Source organism: Chrysemys picta, chromosome 1, assembly GCF_011386835.1.
Source record: "Chrysemys picta bellii isolate R12L10 chromosome 1, ASM1138683v2, whole genome shotgun sequence".
Classification (NCBI taxonomy): domain Eukaryota; kingdom Metazoa; phylum Chordata; order Testudines; family Emydidae; genus Chrysemys; species Chrysemys picta.
The window spans coordinates 116,242,693-116,261,327 of record NC_088791.1 but is presented as its reverse complement, the minus strand read 5'-3'; the positions used below and the strand labels follow the sequence as shown (position 1 = coordinate 116,261,327).

At 42.3% G+C, this 18,635-nt stretch overlaps 1 long non-coding RNA gene across 1 annotated transcript in view; it reads right to left on the bottom strand.

Annotated features, from left to right (window-relative positions):
• Positions 1 to 18,635, bottom strand: part of LOC135983821 (uncharacterized) — an 80,709-nt gene that overhangs the window by 12,390 nt on the left and 49,684 nt on the right. Inside the window, exon 2 of the long non-coding RNA XR_010601645.1 lies at positions 11,838 to 11,926. This is a non-coding gene — a long non-coding RNA (uncharacterized LOC135983821). The remainder of the gene's footprint in view (positions 1 to 11,837; positions 11,927 to 18,635) is intronic.

Here is an 18,635-nt window from a genome sequence, read left to right as displayed (position 1 = left end):
TCCAAGCAGCAATCTATCTCTCCTGTCCGGGGGCGTGCGCACCACTTGAACACATGAGTGCGACCAGGGACAGCTTCCGGTGAGCCTGGTGCCCGCCCCAGTGGGCAGGGCTGGGGGCGGTACAGCCACACTGGGGGCACTGCTGGCACATGGCACTGGCTCCTGCGAGCAGCTCCTTCACGGTTCCCGGTACAGCCCTGCAGCTTCACGGATACCGATTTATATCCACAGATATACATTTGTATCCATGCAGGGCTCTACAAAGAAGATTCCTGAAATCCTCATCGCCAATTGCTGTTGAGGGCGGATATACCACAAAACCCTGATTAGAAACACAGACGTGCACATGGTGGGAGCCATGATGGCTGACTGACCTCTTGTATTGCAGAGAGAGAAGAAAACACAGTAACTGTAATATAACAACAGATTTTACATAAGTAACTGCTTAGGAAACTGCTTAGTTACATAAGTAACTGCTTAGTAACTGCAAACTTGTATGAACAGAATCAACTCTCTGTTCAATACATTCAAATATATGACAGCCATCTCCAACCTTAAAGAATGCATCACCTCATTACCCTTCCGCTCTCCTGGGTGTCTCTGCAGGGCCGGTTTTGCTCTAGGCGAAACTTCCACCTTGCGCCCCCCCCCAGCAAACCCCACCCCCCGTGGCAGCTAACCCAGCCCCCCACCCGGGAGCCTGCCCCCCCCCAGCAGCTATCCCCCCTCCGCGGCAGCTAACCCCGCCCGGGGAGCCTCCCCCCTCCCTGCGGCAGCTAACCCCGCCTGGGGAGACCCCCGCTGCGGAAGCTAACCCTGCTAGGGGAGCCCGCCCCAGCTCACCTCGGCTCCATCTCCTCCGCTGAGCACGCCAGCGCCGCTCTAATTCTCCTCCCCTCACAGACTTGCGGCGCCGATTGGAGGAGACTTAGAGTGGGGGCTGCGTGCTCAGCGGAGGAGGCAGAGTGGAGGTGATCTGGGGCGGGGAGCAGTTCCCCTGTGCGCCCCCCCCCGTTACTGCGGGCGGCCCTCCCCGCGCGCCCCCCCCCCCCCGCCCTAGCTCACCTCCACTCCACCTCCTCGCCTGAGCGGGCTTGTAGGCGCCCCCAACCACTAGGCGCCCTAGGCAGCCCCCTACTTTGCCTAAATGGTTGCACCGGCCCTGTGTCTCTGGTCAGAGTCCTTTTCCTGAACCTCCCCTGTAGCTTTCACTTCCTTCTTTTATGAAGACCCAGCTCCTCCTCCCCCACCAACTGGGTCTAATAACAAACCAATCCTGACACACCGTCCAGGTGCAGTACGGTAAACTAATTGATCTTTTAGACTCCTGTTAACCCTTTGTTCACATGTGCAGGGAACTTTGAAAGTTCATCTGTGAATTCTACTGGATAACACTGAGTTCCTGTTTAAAAAAAAATCTCTTTTTTTGCTGGACAGATGGAATTTTAAAGCTCCCTGGCTGCAGCTCTTATGGTATTTCAGAGTTTTTCCTCCGAATAAAACCGGTATGGGCAGAGACTGGCAAGCATTTCTTATTGCAGGCAAAATGTAAGCAAAGCATCTGGTTACAAACATAACTGACATGGAAAGTTGTATAATAGACAAACTAACATCTCTTTGTTGTGGTTACCTATAAAATGTTTCAAATACAAACAGGAGACAACAGATTGTGAACAGATTTTCCAGAAAGAAAAAAAAAGCGCCTACATATTGAAATGTACAGGATTCTCCCACAATAAAACCTATCGGTAAAATCTACTGTTAGCACCCTCTTGTGGCAGGACAGAAACATAGCACGTTCACAATACTGGTGCTTTTCAAATGATAACAGTTATTGAACTTAGCCCCTTCGGAAAAAAATCCAGCCCCTCCCCAAATAGATATCTAGCAATCACAAATTACATACTGCATATTGGCCTGGAAAACTATTATTGATGGGTGTTAAAATAAACAACAAGATGAATAAGTTTGAAAGCTGGAGTTGTTGGGGGGAGGGGGAAGGGTATTTTAGTCTAAAAACACCTGTCTGACATGAATAACAAGTGTTCACAGGTAGGGAAAATCCTAATTTAGGTTTCCTCACACAACTTCAAATAGAGTAATTACAATTCTCTACAGTCATTATAATACAGGAGTGATTTTTAGCCATATGTAAATTTAACACTAACCAAGCAATGTGGAAATATCAATTGAGCCAGATCCTCTGCTGCATTGAGTGGGAACTATTCATAAATCCTTCATTCCTGGTTTCTCTATGCCTAAGTGTATGTCATGAGTGGCATATAGCTCGTGGCTCTTATAAATGAATTAAGTATGTATCTGAATCTTTGGAAAGTATTTGTGCAAACTTGGTGGCATGGCAAACTCTTTTGCTTTTTTTCAGTCTGAGCAGAGAAGAAAACAGGTTCAGACTAGAGTTGGGCAAAATTTTTGGCCAAATTTTTTTTGGAGACACCAAAACGTTCTGCGAAGGTGTCCGTTTTGTCAAATGGTTCATGTTGAATCTGTCCTCCACCCAACTGAAAAAAAGTTGAAATAATCTGTTTTGAAAGAGTCAGAACTAAACATTTCCAATTTTTTGTTTTAAAGAGTTTCTAAATGAAAAGTTTTCTTCAAATTTATTTGAGGTTTTTTTTTGTTTTTTGTTTTTTAAATTGACCACTCAATATCTAAACACAATATTTTATCTTGGGTTGATTGAAACTTTTGCTTGACTCAAAATATTTTTTTAAATTTGATTCACCAAAAATTTTGGTTTTGAGTTGACCCAAAACTTTTTTTTTATTTTTATTTTTTTATTTTTTGGAACTGCAGATGAACTAAAAATCCATTATTCAGCCAGCTCTAGCTAAAAGAAAAATAGGAACTGTAATAAAAGAAGATTCAGCATTCAGCCATAACAGGGAAGTTTTAGACTTGTGAAAAGTAAAGACTAAGAATGACTATATTACCCTGTACTGTCACCCCAAGTTTCCACACCTTCCCCAACTGCACCCTGGAAATAAGGAGTTCATAAATGTTAAATTAGAAAGATTTTGCTCTGTGATGCCAACCATGGCTGTGACCTAAAGCAAAAATATACAATACCTTTCAGTTAGATAGTCTGTCGCTCTCATTCTCTTTGATGCTCTTCTTTCACTTTCAGGAAGAGAGCACAGGGAGTTCAGGTTGGCGGCCTGCTCCCCTGTTGTCCCTCATTCTACAGGCACTGAAAGCCAGATGAAACCTCAAGCTGCACACAAAACACGCACACACAGAAACCCCCATCTACTTTCATCAGTAACTTTTTCCTTTATGAAAGTTTCTATCAGAGAGCCAGTGAGCCTTATTATACAGTCATCCAGCGTTAGTCTCCACATACTTGTTCAAGATGAAGCATTATAGAAACTCCCATAAAAGGTTTCTTCAACTGAATGAATCCTCAACCAAGTTCCTTTCTTCCTTACACTTTGTGGTGCTGTGGAACTGCATCATTCTCCATGGACACACTAGCTGCTACACATCACAGGGGCCTCTGTGGCCCCTTATAACTTTCCTTGGTTATTTTTATTATAGCAACAACATCAATATATAGACAGAAAGGTGAGTCAGCATTTTCATTCTATAAATATTTAGTTGAAAAACCTGGCCATAAATATTTGCTTCAGGCTGAAACTTAGCATCCCAGTTTTACTTCTCTCTCTTTCAAAATTATATACATTTAAAATTAGCCCAGGAGCTTTCTAAAATGCAGGGATGTAAAAAAAAACTGATGTGAGTATAATTAACCAAAAAAAGTAACTGCATTTAGGTTTAGTGAGAGGAATCAGAAAAATGTGCCATTGCAAGCATCACCTCAGGGGGATGGGAAGGCAGTTCGCTCTTCTGTATCCCTCATTGAGTGCCACACAGATGGCCCCTGTATCTGAACAGAGGCCCATTTGGTTCCACAAGGGTGCAAGACTGGGCACAGTGGAGGACTGCAGCCTTTGTTTGTTCACTGCTTGCACTCTGGATGAGCCTGCCATCCATGCTATCTAAACCTTGGAAACGGCTCCAAGAGCAAGGCCGACTTTTGTGTCCTAAAGTAACATATCCTAGGGTTACATGGTGTGTGGCCTGAACCCTGTCTATGATAAAGCCCTCATTGGCACTACCAGTAGGAAAAAGCTGAACTGATGGTGAATTATTTTTCCTAGTGGAGAGAGGGCGGAGGGCTGATGTGATTATATCGTGGAGTTGGAAAGAAATTAAACAAAATATTTAGGGATCTCAAGCGATTAAAAACATTAATTGAAATTAATCGCAGTTTTAATCGCACTGTTAAACAATATTAGAATACCATTTATGGGGGAGGATTCTATATTTTCAAATATAGGGTGAGGACTGGGGACTCTGGGATTCCACCCCACTCGGGGCTTCAGCCTCCCTGGGGGTGAGGGCTTCAGCCCCATTCAGGGTACGGGGCTTCAGCCCCTCTAGGGGCGTGGGGCTCGGGGCTCCAGCTCCCCTGCCCGCCAGCCAGGCAACTGTGGTCTGGAGTTGCTCCAGTCCTCCTACAGCCCAGGAAGCTGGGGGCTGGGACTACAGAGGGGGAGGACTGCAGGTGGAAGGGGTGCAGAAGGGTCCCCACTTGCTCTGGCCCAGGGCCCCCCCAAACCCTAATCCACCTCTGCCTCCAGCTCCCCCCCCCATCAGCCCAGGAAGCTGCAGGCTGGGGCTCCTCCAGTCCCTCTGCCAGTTCTGGAGCTGTGGGCAGGAGCTGCTTCAGCTCTCCACCACCCACGGAGCTGCTGTGTGAGGCCTCAGCCTCCTGCCGTAGATGCCTCCCATCCCACCCACAGGTATGCGATTAACGCATTCATTTTACTTTCAGTTAATCGCAGGCATTAACTGTGATTAACTGACAGCCCTAAAAATATTGTTTCTGTTGTATTAAATGGTTTCATTAACTGTGATATGCTATGGCCCCACTTCAGCAAGATACTTAAGCATGGCTTAACTTTAAGCATGTGATATGTCCCACTGAGGACAAAGGGATGACCCATGTGTAAAGATATGCATGTGCTTAAATACTTTGCTGAACTGAGGCCTAAGTCAGGGCATAATTTAGACCCTCCCTTTTATATTGCTTTCAATAATTACTAGAAATACTTTTCTCATTTCAATCATTATTCATGTGAAGTGCAGTCACTCTATCCTAATGGATGATCCACTTTTGTGGAATTAAAGCACTATTCTGACTCTGGGTATGTTTACACTACAGAACACCACCACCACCTCCGAGCAGTGACGTTAGGTCAGTACAAGTGTTCTACACTGGCGTTGATGTTGGCATAGCTATGGCGGACAGAGGTGTGGTTTGTTCATACCTCTGACTGATGTAATTATACCATATAACTTTTTAGTGTAGACCAGACCTCTGTGACCAGAGGTAGTTTTCACTTTGACCTGGTAATAGATTTTCTGTGAAATAATCAAACATGCAGTAACATAGAATTTAAGAACAAAACAGAGGTGAACCTCTTCTCAACTGCACCTCCCTCCACATCAACTTAAATAGATGATATAATACCATCTCACGTTTATATGAAACATTTCAATCCCAACCAGCCAAAGCTGCTTTCAATGTAAGACCTATGGCCAGAAGTTCCAAACATGTGAGAGTTCTCTACCCTCTCTATTGGTTAAAAGGGAAAAGCCCTACCATATTGAGCTTAGTTTGCATAGCCTACCTACCCACAATTCCTTGAGTGACACGTGGGGAGTCACCATAAATGTATATGGGCTTGGATTCTGGGGGGGAAGAATGGCAAAGAGTTTGTTTCTAAGAAGTCAGGACTCTGCTTAAGAATTCTAAAGGCGCTTGACTCTCCTCCCATGAGAATTTTGTTGTGAAAGGTACTGAGATATGATACAGAGGATAGCAGTAGAGCTGAAAGGACTCTGGAGAGGCCTTGACTAGCTAGCTCCTTAATAAAACTAAATCAATAAGGTTGGTTAGGTTGTGGTACCTCCAGGTGAGACTAGGCAAGCAGCTCCCTGGAGACTGACCTGAAAAGCTACTGCTTGTCCAAACCATGTAGTTTGCCTAAGGTCAAAAGCATTTTGTTTAAACTATATCAACTCAACTTTTTGTTATTATGCTATAATTTATCATTCATTTATAACATAATAAAAAGTGAAAATATTTTGACTACCGTGTCATGTCAAAACACAATGCTTTAACCCTATTTTGATCATCTTTCATTGAAAATTTTGACAAAATGTATACATTCCTGCATAATGTTTCAAGTTAGTCAAATGAGCATTTTCTGATTCTTTCATTATCCTCCAGCTTTTATACACACCACTGAAATGCAGCCATCTCTGAAGAGCAACATGGCAGATAGTTAAAAACTTGAAACACTATGCAGCAATTGATTGCAGGAAGGGGAAAGGAATACAGTCCAACTGGGACTGCACAGAGAATTCAAGGAGGTACAGTTTAGGGAGAATTTAGAATGTAATTACCTAAATTGGAATTTGGCTGGGATACTGGGATCTCTACCCTTATTCTGGAAGATTGTAATGTGATCATTAATAACCACAAGTGGCCAGGATGACCTCAGTTTTATAGCTTATTATCTGAAAATACCACCTCCATTAACACAGTGCCCCTTAGCCCTTTGAAATAGTGGGTGCATACTACTTTAGACTCAGATTCTGCAAAATGAACCATAGGGGCAGATCCCTGCAAATTTTAACCAGATCACCTAGTCTAGTTGTAATATCGGAAGGCATTTATCCCTGAAGTGGTATCGTTACTGGGCCACCTGTCTTTTTGATGCTTTAATAGACCCCAGAGGATTTTGGAAATATGGGAGGAGTCCAAACACATAACCCAAAAAAACTAGGAGATGTCTATGAAATGCAAAACTGCAGACAAATATAAAGATGTGAAATATGCTCAGTGTCTTGGAAGAAACAAAACATTGCACTTGGGTTTTCATTTGAAGATTATTCCTGAAAGCTACTTAATGAAAATTTATAAATATTGATGTACAGAATAATGACTAGTGTTTAAAAAAAATCCAAAGGATAGCACAGGGAGCTAAGTGAGGGGGCGGGAGGGGGGAAATTACTTCTGTTTTGCAGAGAGCATTATGTAGCCAAGGAATTTTATTAACACGGTTGGATAAAATACAAAGGGGCTTCCTAATCTCAAAGACTTCAAAACGGACTTTTTTAGAGACAATATCAATATCAAAGCCAGTTGTCGCTATTATTAAAATGTTCTCTGCTCTTCATTAGTCACAAATAATCCCCTCGATTCACAAAAAGGTACTCAGTAAATTAAAAGCTTTTATGTAACACTCCAACAAAAGTTGAATGACTCCAGAGTTAAAAGGGAACTCTGATGTCTGCCAATATTCAGAGCGGTACCCAATTTCTTTCATTTTTAGAACAGAGATTCACTTAAGTTGTTTGTTCATTTGTAGACCTATTGCTGGGCTGATTAGGAATGACCAGTTAATGAAATGCTCAATCTTTTCTGGTTTCTTTGGGCAGCAACCAAAGCCCTGATTCTGCAATATGGGGAGTGCCCCAGGTCCGTATGGAGACAATGGGTCCATCCACATGGAGCTCTTGTGGGATTGAAGCCCAAATTTGTGCCTGGGCAGGATCTCAGATCTAGATCTCAAAGGTGCTACACTATTCCAGTAGACCCTCGTGGTGGGTACTCCCTGTAAGGCAGTCTATTGTCTTTATCTTCAGCTGTTAAAACTGTTGCCCCTGATACTGACCAGAATGGATCTCATCATCCACTCCCCCCGCCCCCCACAACCCTTTTGAGCTGCACTACATGCTCTTTAGTTGCAGCTAAGGATTGGGATCCTACACCACTGCAGTCCATGGGAGATTATCAACTTACTTGAATAGGAGGAAAATTACTTGCTATGATATTTGGTTTGGGGATGGACTTAAGAATGTGATAGAGTCAAATGCCATGATATGATGAGTGGGGGTATTTGTTTAAAACAGTGGCTACTGTATAGAGTTTCTAGTGCATGCTTTGTTCCCAGTGAGTCATTTGTCTTATTTCTTGGGGCTAGGGTTTGTGGGGTGGAGGTTAACTTCTGTTTTTCATTTCAGTGACTGGTATTTCCATTTTGTGTTAGTCTTGTGATGCTTGGGTCCTATTGTCGGTTTGTTTTGTAGCACTGCAGATACTGTAACAGTGACAGCTAAACTGCAGAAATGGAAGTTAGGACTCCTAAGTTCTCTCCCTGCTCTGCCACCAATTTACTGTGACTTTGGGTAAGCCACATTGCTTGGTGCCTCAGTTTCCCCATGCATATAATGAGGATAATAAAGGGTGGTGTGAGGCTGATTTAATATTAGTAATGCACACTGTGATTCTTGCACGGAAAGTGCTAAAGAAGTAGAAGGTATTATTCATTAGTATTATATCAACTCTTTCTTTTAAATTGGTTCATATTTAATTTGATTACAGAATGTGGCTTTGTTCCCATATTTTTTTCTTTTGCCTTTGAGGCTAATAGCAGCAAGTTTGTAGGACGGAGACTGGTAAGTATTTGAATTTAAGAGTGCTGCTGGTTTCAGTGTATTTAAAATGCTGTTGAAGTTGGGACGATTTAAATGTGTGAAATTTCAAATGTCTCATTGACACACATCGCAAATTCCTTCATTGCCTGAGGGAGCTACAGCAAAAGAAAAAGTTGGAGTCTTTTACTTTTACTGTTAAGGCAGATTTTTTTTTTAAAGAGAGTTCATGACAGAGTGTCTGCCTGCGTGGCTGTAACAGAGCAATCTGTCACTGGGAAAAGGTTCCTGGGGTGACTACCAAAACATGTTAACTAGCAATGGTACCTCCATTTTGCAAGACCCGTTGTTAGCCAAGGTGTTCCGATGTGCCCTGGCCAGATTCCTGTGTGTGTAATACATCCTTCCTGTCTAAATTCACTCTACCGTTTCAAATGCTTGGATCAGATTCTCAGCCGGTGGAAATTAAAATCAATGGAGCTACACTGATTAGTACAAGCTAAGGGTCTGTTCCTGTCCTAAACAGTTGTGCCAAAATTCCCATTCTCTTCATTTGTGCCAGTATTCCATCTAGAGCCCTACAGGGGGTCTGGGATCTTGCGGGTCCCGCAGGACCCACTGCCATAATAGCAGGAGCAGGTAAAATGTACTTTGTTGTGGGCAGAACTGGGTGGGCAAAAAAACAGACTGTGGTAATTTGCAGGAAAACATGGAAGATTTTGTCAGTTTGTCATAAATAGAATTTCAGCAATGTAAAGCAAGTTTCTTTTTTTAAAATAAGGGTTTTAATACTTAAATTTAAGGAAGGGATAGAAAGAGATTTGATATCTATTATAACAGGAGTTAAAGTATTTTTTACATGGTTTCAGCAAGATTTGTTTTATTCTTTTAGTGGTAAAAAGTGTGGCTGAATTCCATTTATATAGATAATATATTAACCAACCATTTTTATTTTTATTTTTATTTTGTCGCATGGGGGAATCTGTCTTGCAGGATTTGCGGGACCTAAGGTTTTTGTGGGTGGGAGTGGGATAAAAATGAAAGAAACAATGCGGCATCGGGTGGGAGTGGGTATTGCAGGGCGGGAAATGAGCAGGATAAAAGAAAAAAAAAAAAGTCCCAGGCAGGGCTCTAATTCCCTCCACTGTATATGTACAAACCCAAAGGACTAAATTCAGAGGAGAGTCTAAGATAGTGCAACTTACACATTTCTCTAGCTCCCAAAGAGAAACGTACACGGCATAGCAATTCTTTTTCTTTTTTCTCTTTGTATTAAGAATATGTACTGATGTTGTGGAACTATTGCTATGAGTTGTGAATGATGTATGAAATGAGAGACCCTAAGCTAGTGTACAGACAGAGAATACAGACAGGGCTTTGCAGGCAATACCAGGCTACAGTTATATTCAGCTTGTTGTGTTCTAGATCACTTCGAACCATGAATTAATATACCAACACATGTTACTACGGTAAAGAACTAATCATCTTTATTAAACACTTCCACTTTGATTGGGTGTTTCTGTAGAATGGTCTGCAACCAGGGCCGGCTCCAGGCACCAACCCACCAAGCTTGTGCTTGGGGTGGCACCTGGAGGGGGGCGGCGCGGCACTCCGGCTCTGGCCGTCCGGGAGAGTGGGGCTGCGACTGGGCTTGCTGCCCTCCCAGCGGCGCTCCGGCCGCTGGGGAGAGTGGAGCCGCAGCAGGCTCGCCGCCCTCCCCCAGCGCTCTGGCCACCGGGGAGAGCGGAGCCCCAGCCGGGCTCTCCACCCTCCCCCTGGCGCTCTGGCCGCGCTGGGCTGGGTGGCCGGCGGGAGGCTTTTTTGCCTGGGGCGGCAAAAAAGCCAGAGCCGGCCCTGTCTGCAACTCCAAACTGGAGCAGGACTGGATTCTTACTGTGTATTTGTACACCACTCATTTTAGTATTTGTATAATTGGATCCTGATCTCAGTTAGGACATCTAGGTGCTACAGCAGTATAACTAATAATCAAAGTAACCTCTCTCTGTAAACCCTGGGGCTTGGATATAAACTCAAACAGATTCTGTACTTTGGTTCTTTCAAGTTCCTTCTCAGGAATTAGATTGGATTTTACCTGGAGATTTCATTGTTTCATGACAAAAAAAAAAAAGAGAGTCAGCGTAGTTTAATGGCTAGAGCACAGAACTACAGGTCAAGAGACCTGGGCTCTATTCCCAGCCCTACCACTGATCTGCTGGGTGACTGTAGGCAAGTCCCTTCCCCTCTGTTTCCCCTGTCACTCTTTGTCTGTCTTGTCTCTTCACATTGTCTGCTCTTTGGGAGAGGGGCTGCCTCTTACTATACATTTGTACAGAACCTAGCACAAGGTGTCTTTGCACTCAGCTGAGACTTACAAGTGCTACAGTAACACAAATAATTAATAACAACCTCCTGATTTTAAAAAAAAGCTTCCCAAAATTATAACTTATTGCCACAACTGAAGACATTCATAAAACATTAGGAGAACTGCCTGTAACGTGGGGGAGAGGAGGAGAGAATAGTAGCTTGAAAGCCAAGATTACAACAGCCCCTTCCAGGGGGTTTTCTAGTGCAAATTCCCATAAACATTGCAGATGAACCCTCCCATCGTTTGGGTGGTAAGTATTGCCGGAGTAGCAAAATCACCCCTGCTTCCTCCTACCCTGCAGTATTCAGTGTCTGACAATACTCCAATTGGTTCAGGCTATCTTGAGGTCTAATGGACATATCAAAGAAATAGTTCAGTGCTCCCCATATTTCCAAAAAGCATACGTTAAACAATGTAGGCAAAGAGAAACTGTAACAGGATTCACTTGTCCTAACAGTCCATCTGTTTCCTACTCCCTGCTGAGCACATCTCTTTTCCTGGTTCCCTTTCAGGTGCACTCTTACCTTACGTAACGCTCTTTTTATTGGAGGTTCATGCTGTGACCCTGTCAGAATTGCTACAGCAGGGGTGACCTCAGTAATGACCATCCACAGCCTGCCAAGCTGAGTTGGTCAGTGTTAGCTGATTAAACTTTTAACAACATCCCCTGTGCGATAAAGGGCAAAATGACAACTTTGCCCATCGTCAAGGTGTCTGTATAATAAACTAATTAGTAAACCACACAGTCTGTGGAGCTTTTAATGAGTGCTATCGTCTGGCCTCTGTAATAAAAACCCAGTCTGCCCCCTTTTGGGATTCAATTAAGGCACAGACTGTCATATGCTTGGCCTAGCTGATCAATGAATCCATTCCGACCTTTGTCGGAGCTGTTTGCAAGGTCAGTGGCAGTAGTGAGGAAAGCCAGCTTGGTAATGGGGAGACATACCCAACGGCACCCGACAGGCACCAAAATCAGTTGTTAATGTCCTCCTGGTCATTTGACATCAGCAGAAGTTTCTCTCACTCAAAGGTTAGCTGAAAGAGAAGACAGCAATAAATAAAAAAAGTATGTGTATATGTATTGGTATTGCCAAGCAGAAAGGTCCCTCTGTTATTTAAAATCATCATTAATTCTAATTAACATCTGCTTATACCTAAGGTAACTGTTTTTTCCCCATGCAGCACAATATCCCATCAAGTGTTTTCTCTCTAGAATATATTTACTGATTTGCTCCAGATGTAATAATAAATACAAATCAAAAGTGAAAGGGCGACTCTTACTTAAAAATACACACACTTTTAAATTCTTTGCATATGAATACTACTTAGCACTTTGTGTATCCAAAAGATATTATCAACACTGAATTAACCCTCATGACACTGCAGCAAAACAAGTAATTGCATCCCTATTTTATGGATGGAAAACTGAGGCAGACCTCCTGTCTAGGCATGTAGGAGTAGATAGGGGCTAGGGGTCCATTTATTCCTCCATGCATAATATAGCTCCTCCCCTCCTCCCCACATGCACTGGCCAGTGCAGTTGAGATAATGCTGAGGGCACTGCAATTTGCTGCTGGTATAGGCCAGTGGCAAGTTACTACACTCACCCCAGAGCAATGAGGAAGCAGAGGAGGGATTATGACCCCAGAGGGTGTGTCTGAGCCACAATGCCTCCCAAGGCTATTGCTGGGAAAGAGCAAGTTACGCAACATCCCTGGAATAGGGCTATGTCTAAAGTCCCAAGTTAGCACTATAGAAAGCATTTGAGACCTGAAGGAGTTGGAATTAGATCTGGGATTAGAGGAGCTCCTGCTTTCCAGGTACACTGTTAGTGCTGAAACAATTATAAATGATCATTTGAAGGTTTTGTATATTTTTCAAAGTTTTAATTAAGATTTTCAAAATGATTTTATTTCAAAAATGTTTAAAATAGTTTTTTTGTTTTTTTTAATGGTGATATGTATATAAAATTAATGGTTTAGTGAAGGTAAAACAAGAAAAAAGGGGACAGTCAGGGAAATTAAAGAGTGGCACATTCAAAACCGATTAAAGGAAATACTTTTCCCTCCTTAGTGCCTAATTAGACTGTGGAACTCATTGCCACAGGATGTCACTGAGGCCAATACCTAGTAAGATTCTGAAATAGAATGGATGTTTATATGGCTTATAAGAATATCCAGAATTACAACTCTAAATGCAAACAAGTTGTGGAAGGGATAAAAATCTCATGCTTCAGGGTTTAAAATCAATCTATAGCTCATTGGGATTATGCTGAGACCTTCATGGTGGAGAATTACACACATTTACCTACTATTGGTATCTTGTACCTTCCTGTGAGGACTCTGGCACTGGCCACTGTTGAAGACAGAGCATGGGTCTGAACCACTATGCCAGTATGGCAAATCTTATCTTCCTAAATGGGTGTGCAGAGAGAAACAGAGGACTTGACAAGTCATAGTCTCATATGTGGGTGTCAAAAATTTTGGATGTGGACTAGGGACCAGATGCTGTTCCTGTTGAAGTCAACAGGAATTTTAATATTATATCAGACCCCAAATTAACTGTGTCAATACACTTTGAAGATGGGTCCCAGTACACAAACGATAGGTCCCCTGGCAGTAGAGTAGATTACGTTTAGTAGGAGTCTATGCAAATTGGCATTCCTCACTTGTGCCAAACATGCAATAGAATGCACTTTGTATTTACTACCTTTCTAGGGCAATTGTTTCTTTAAATGTGCAACAATTTTCAGTTTTTTGTAAAAACTAGAAATTTTTATATACTGAACTTCACTCTTTACATGTTCCAATCTGGATATAAACTATATAAACTATATAAATCCTGCCCTTTGTGGTAAGGAGGCACTTCTCACTGACTTCCTATACTGTACCTGCACTGCAGCAGGACAAGATACCTACCGAGAACACAAGAATACTAATAGGAAGACTCTTGTGCCTGCCATTGGTCCACAGTCCGAAGGGAAAGGGGCTCACAACCTTAGCTAACACAAAGTGTGGGGAAGAGTACACATGCTAACGAGAGGAACACATTACGGCATTTGCGAGGAGCCTCACATAGTTATTATGTTCAAGCAACCCCGAACTGTTCCTAGCCATTCTGTTCTGCACCAGCAGGCTGGATCTGGTAACCAGTGTCTGCCTGGTACCACTGTTTTCTGAGTCTTCCAGGTTTGGCTCTGGTAATTAAAGGTATGATTTAGCCCCACAGAGTGTTTGGAAGTGCAATACATACACACACACAGGGTCACTGAAGAGGAAATTTATAAGCGAAAACAATTTCACAGAGGAAGACGTACTAAAAGGTAGAGCTGGTCAATTTTTTTGGCATATCATAATTCAAAGGGAGGGGGAGAACAAATGTTTGATGGCATTTTTCTAGTGTTTTGACCATTCTGAGTCCATCAATTTTCAAAAGCTTTACATTGACAATTTCAAATTTCAAATCCAAAACCAGGATTTTTTTTTATTTCAAGGTTTTCATCCCCATTTTAAAGCTAGTTTTATTAAAAGTAATATGGTGAAATCTAGACCTAGATTTCAAATACCTCAAGTATAAGGGTGTCCAGGGGTTTGGTTCAGGCCCATCTCTAAACTTTACCACACATCCTAATCTCTAATCCCCCTTTGAATGCTGTCCACTTTTCCTCATGGTGGTACTCATTACCATGCCTCCTCTTAACATGGTTATTTGGTTACACATATGTATTCCTTTCCATGCTATGACTGTTCTCACGTGAAATGAAAGCACATGACAAAGACATGTTTTATATTTTGATAGTTCCTAATATGTGTTACTGTTTACTTGAAGTAAATCTGAAGGCTGTGGGATGTTTTGTATTCTGTTATACCAGGGGTCGGCAACCTTTCAGAAGTGGTGTGCCGAGTCTTCATTTATTCACTCTAATTTAAGGTTTCGCATGCCAGTAATACATTTTAACATTTTTAGAAGGTCTCTTTCTATAAGTCTATGATATATAACTAAACTATTGTTGTATGTAAAGTAAATAAGGTTTTTAAAATGTTTAAGAAGCTTCATTTAAAATTAAATTAAAATGCAGAGCCCCCCGGACCGGTGGCCAGGACCCGGGCAATGTGAGTGCCACTGAAAAACAGCTCACGTGCCGCCTTCGGCACGCTTGCCATAGGTTGCCTACCCCTGAGTTATACCAATGCAACCCCATCAATTTCAAGACCCATGTTTAACCACCATGGGTGGCCAGCTAGGTTTTGTGCCTGGGTGAGTAAACTTCTATGACAATTTTGCAAGGATGGGAAGCAGGAAAAAGTATAGGAAGATGTGAAGATCTTGTACCAAGATACAGAACAGATCTGCTGGCTCATGCTGGTAACTAGATCAAATACGTCCTATTAGCCACTAAAACATCTAGAAACATCCACGCTTAGGAGCAAACTCTGCTAGGAAACTTATTTTTATTTAAGATAATAATAACAAAAGCCCCAGAGAGGGTAGTATTGGACCGTATCTAGTCTATGTGTACTGTGCTGTATTACAGCAAGGTGAGAATGACACTTACTTAAAGTAGATTATCATGTTCCCCACATCACATTATTGGCTATAAAAAGAAATATTGAAAATAGTGGACAGAAAGTTGTGTGTGTGGTGAGAACATACCATCCTTGATTTCCTCAATTAAAGCAGCATTCTGAATATTTTAAAGGGGACTACCACCCTCTGACTCTGCTTAAAGTATTTAAAGTGGTTTTTGAGGCCGGTTATGGGAAGAAAGTTATGGAAAAAATAGCATATTTATGCGTTATCTCCTTAATTCCTGCCAAACATGCAAAATTGTTATGAAAATTCACCAGCCCAGGCACAAGACCTGCTCTCTCAGTCTTCCCGGGGAGATGCTAATAGTGTAAAATCTACTGTTAATTTTTAGCTCATCAGAAACTTGCTGCAGGTTAGTTGGTGGGTAGAATTGCACAAGGCTACACACTCAACCTCTGCTCAAATTCAAGTACAGTTTTGGTACATAAACTCGGAAATATAGAAATATTCAGGAATAAGTCACAGAAATATAGCACATATGTTTGTTGAGCAATATAAAACAGTTTCTATGGAGGTCATTAAGCAATGCCATTGCAGTGAAGAAGGTCATATTGCAAGTCAATCCACAACTTCTGGTCCACCCACAAGTGGAAGTGGATAGAAGATTCTGAGAGCACTGAACATCTCCACAGTGCTACATCATTATTTAGTGTAGTGTTTCTTCCCCAGTCTCATAAACTCCTCTTTAGGCTCTTATTTACACCTCTGGGGCTAGCAGGTGGGCCATCAAGTGATAAAAAACATTTAAGCTCTCTCTTCCTCCACTCTCTACGATAATGGAAGATATAAGGAAGCATGTAAATCTTGGCAAGTCTTGATTCTTTAGGGTCTAAACAGCGAGCACAGCAGCAAGACTTTATGAGCCAAATTCTTAATTACACTATTGCTCCTTTATGTTGCTCTGGCTGTGCAAGGAAGTGATTCTGGGGAAGGTCTTGCGGGAGTACACCCAGTGTAAGGAGAGTGGGGTTCCCCAGCTGGCATCATGTGCTTTCTACTCCACCTCCAGCATGGGAGACATGAGTCCTTTTCCTTCCCAACCTTAGTGCTTCTTTTTCCTATCGCTCTCTCCTTTTTCCTTTTGTCTAGTGAGAATCTGGCTTAGACATATTTCGCAATACTGCTGTATGCCTGTGACCAGAAAGAGGCAGTTAAAAACAATGCCCTAAATAGCCCAGTCCTGGTATAAGTTTCCCAGATCTCAGAGTATCTGTGAAAACAAGATGCTGTGCCTGTGTTTTTCCATCAGTGAGGTTGCAAGTGGGAGTCAACACCAGAGACAGAAGATAAATTTTCTATCTCTGCTATTCTTTTCCCCTCCCTTTTGTGTATTTTGTCTTGCTTTGGCTCCTGGGAAACAGGATCAGACTTCAACAACAACAACACAATAACAACAGTTCCAGCCCAACTCAACTAACTTCTCTTTTCCTCCAAAGGCCTGTAAGTTACCATCTTTGATACCATCTAAGAAACTGTCAAACAAGGTGTGTGTGGGGGGGGCGGGGGGAGGAGGGTGCATCTAAAAACTCTCTCTGACTAAAGGAAAAGGGAATATGGAATCATGGGACCATAGAAATGTAGGGCTGGAAGGGACCTCAAGAGGTCATTTAGCCAAGCCCTGTGTACTGAGACAGGACCAAGTATAGATGATACCTAGACGATCCCTGACCCTTGTTTGTCTAACGTATTTTTTAAAACCTCCAGTGACGGGGATTCCACAACTTCCCTTGGAAGCCTATTCCAAAGCTAAAACTGCTCCTTTAATTAGAAAGATTTTCCTAATATTTAATATAAGGCTGTCTCTACACTGCCACTTTCAGCGCTAAAACTGTAGTTGTTCAGGGGTGTGAAAAAACACACCCCTGAGCGATGAAAGTTTTAGCACTGAAAAGCACCAGTATAGCATGGCTCCCGGCGATAAAGCTACCACCCCTCATTCGAGGTGGTTATTTTTTATCACCGGGAGAGCTCTCCCCCAGCGATAAAGCATGACTATATTGCCCACATCACAGTGCTGCCGCGGCTGCGCAGTAATGTGCGCAGGATAGACATACCCTACATCTCTCTTGCTGCAGATTGCAGCCATTACTTCTTGTTCTACCTTCAGTGGCCATGGAAAACAATTGATCACAATTTATAATAGCCCTTCATATATCTGAAGACTGGTATCAGGTCCCCACTCAGTCTTCTCTTCTCAAGTCTAAACATGTCCAGTTTTGTTTTGTTTTTTTGTAACTTTTCCTCATAGGTCAGGTTTTCTAAACCTCTTATCATTTGGTTGCTTTCCTCTGGACTCTCTCTAATCTTTCCTAAAATGTGGTGCCCAGAATTGGACACAGAACTCCAGCCGAGGTCTCAATACTCTCAAACAGAGTGGGACAGTTAACTACCATGTCTTACAGTCCAGAATTAGATTAACCTCTTTTGCAACTGCATCACACTGTCGTCCTTCTCAGACCACCTAACCAGTTATTCCCCATTTTGTAGTTGTGCATTTGATTTTTTCCTTCCTAAGTGAAGTACTTTGCACTTATTTTTATTGACTCTCATCTTGTTCATTTCAGACCAGTTCTCCGATTTGTCAAGGGTTGTTTTGAATTCTAATCCTCCAAAGTGCCTCCCCGCTTTTGTCATTTGCAAATTTTATAAGGATATTCTCTACTCCATTATTCAAGTAATTAATGAGAAATATTGAATATTGGACCCAGGACTGACCCCTGTGAGTCCTCACTAGGTATGTCTCACCTAGTTTGACAGTGAACCATTGATAACCACTCTTTGAGTATGGTGTTTCAACCAGTTGGGCACCTGCCTTATAGTAATTTCATCTAGACCACATTCCCCTCATTTATTTTTAAGAATGCCATGTGGCACTATGTCAAAAGCCTTACTAAAGTCAAGATATATTGCGGCTACTGCTTCCTCACTGTCCTGTAGGCCAGTAACCCTGTCAAAGAAGGAAGTTAGGTTGGTTTGGCATGATTTGTTCTTGACAATTCCATGCTGTCTGATCCTTATAACCCTATTATCATCTAGGTGCTTACATATTGATTGTTTAATAATTTGTTCTAGTATCTTTCCAGGTATCAAAGTTAGTCTGACTGGTTTAGAATTCCCCAGGTCCTTTTTGGTTCCTTTTTTAAAGATAGGTACT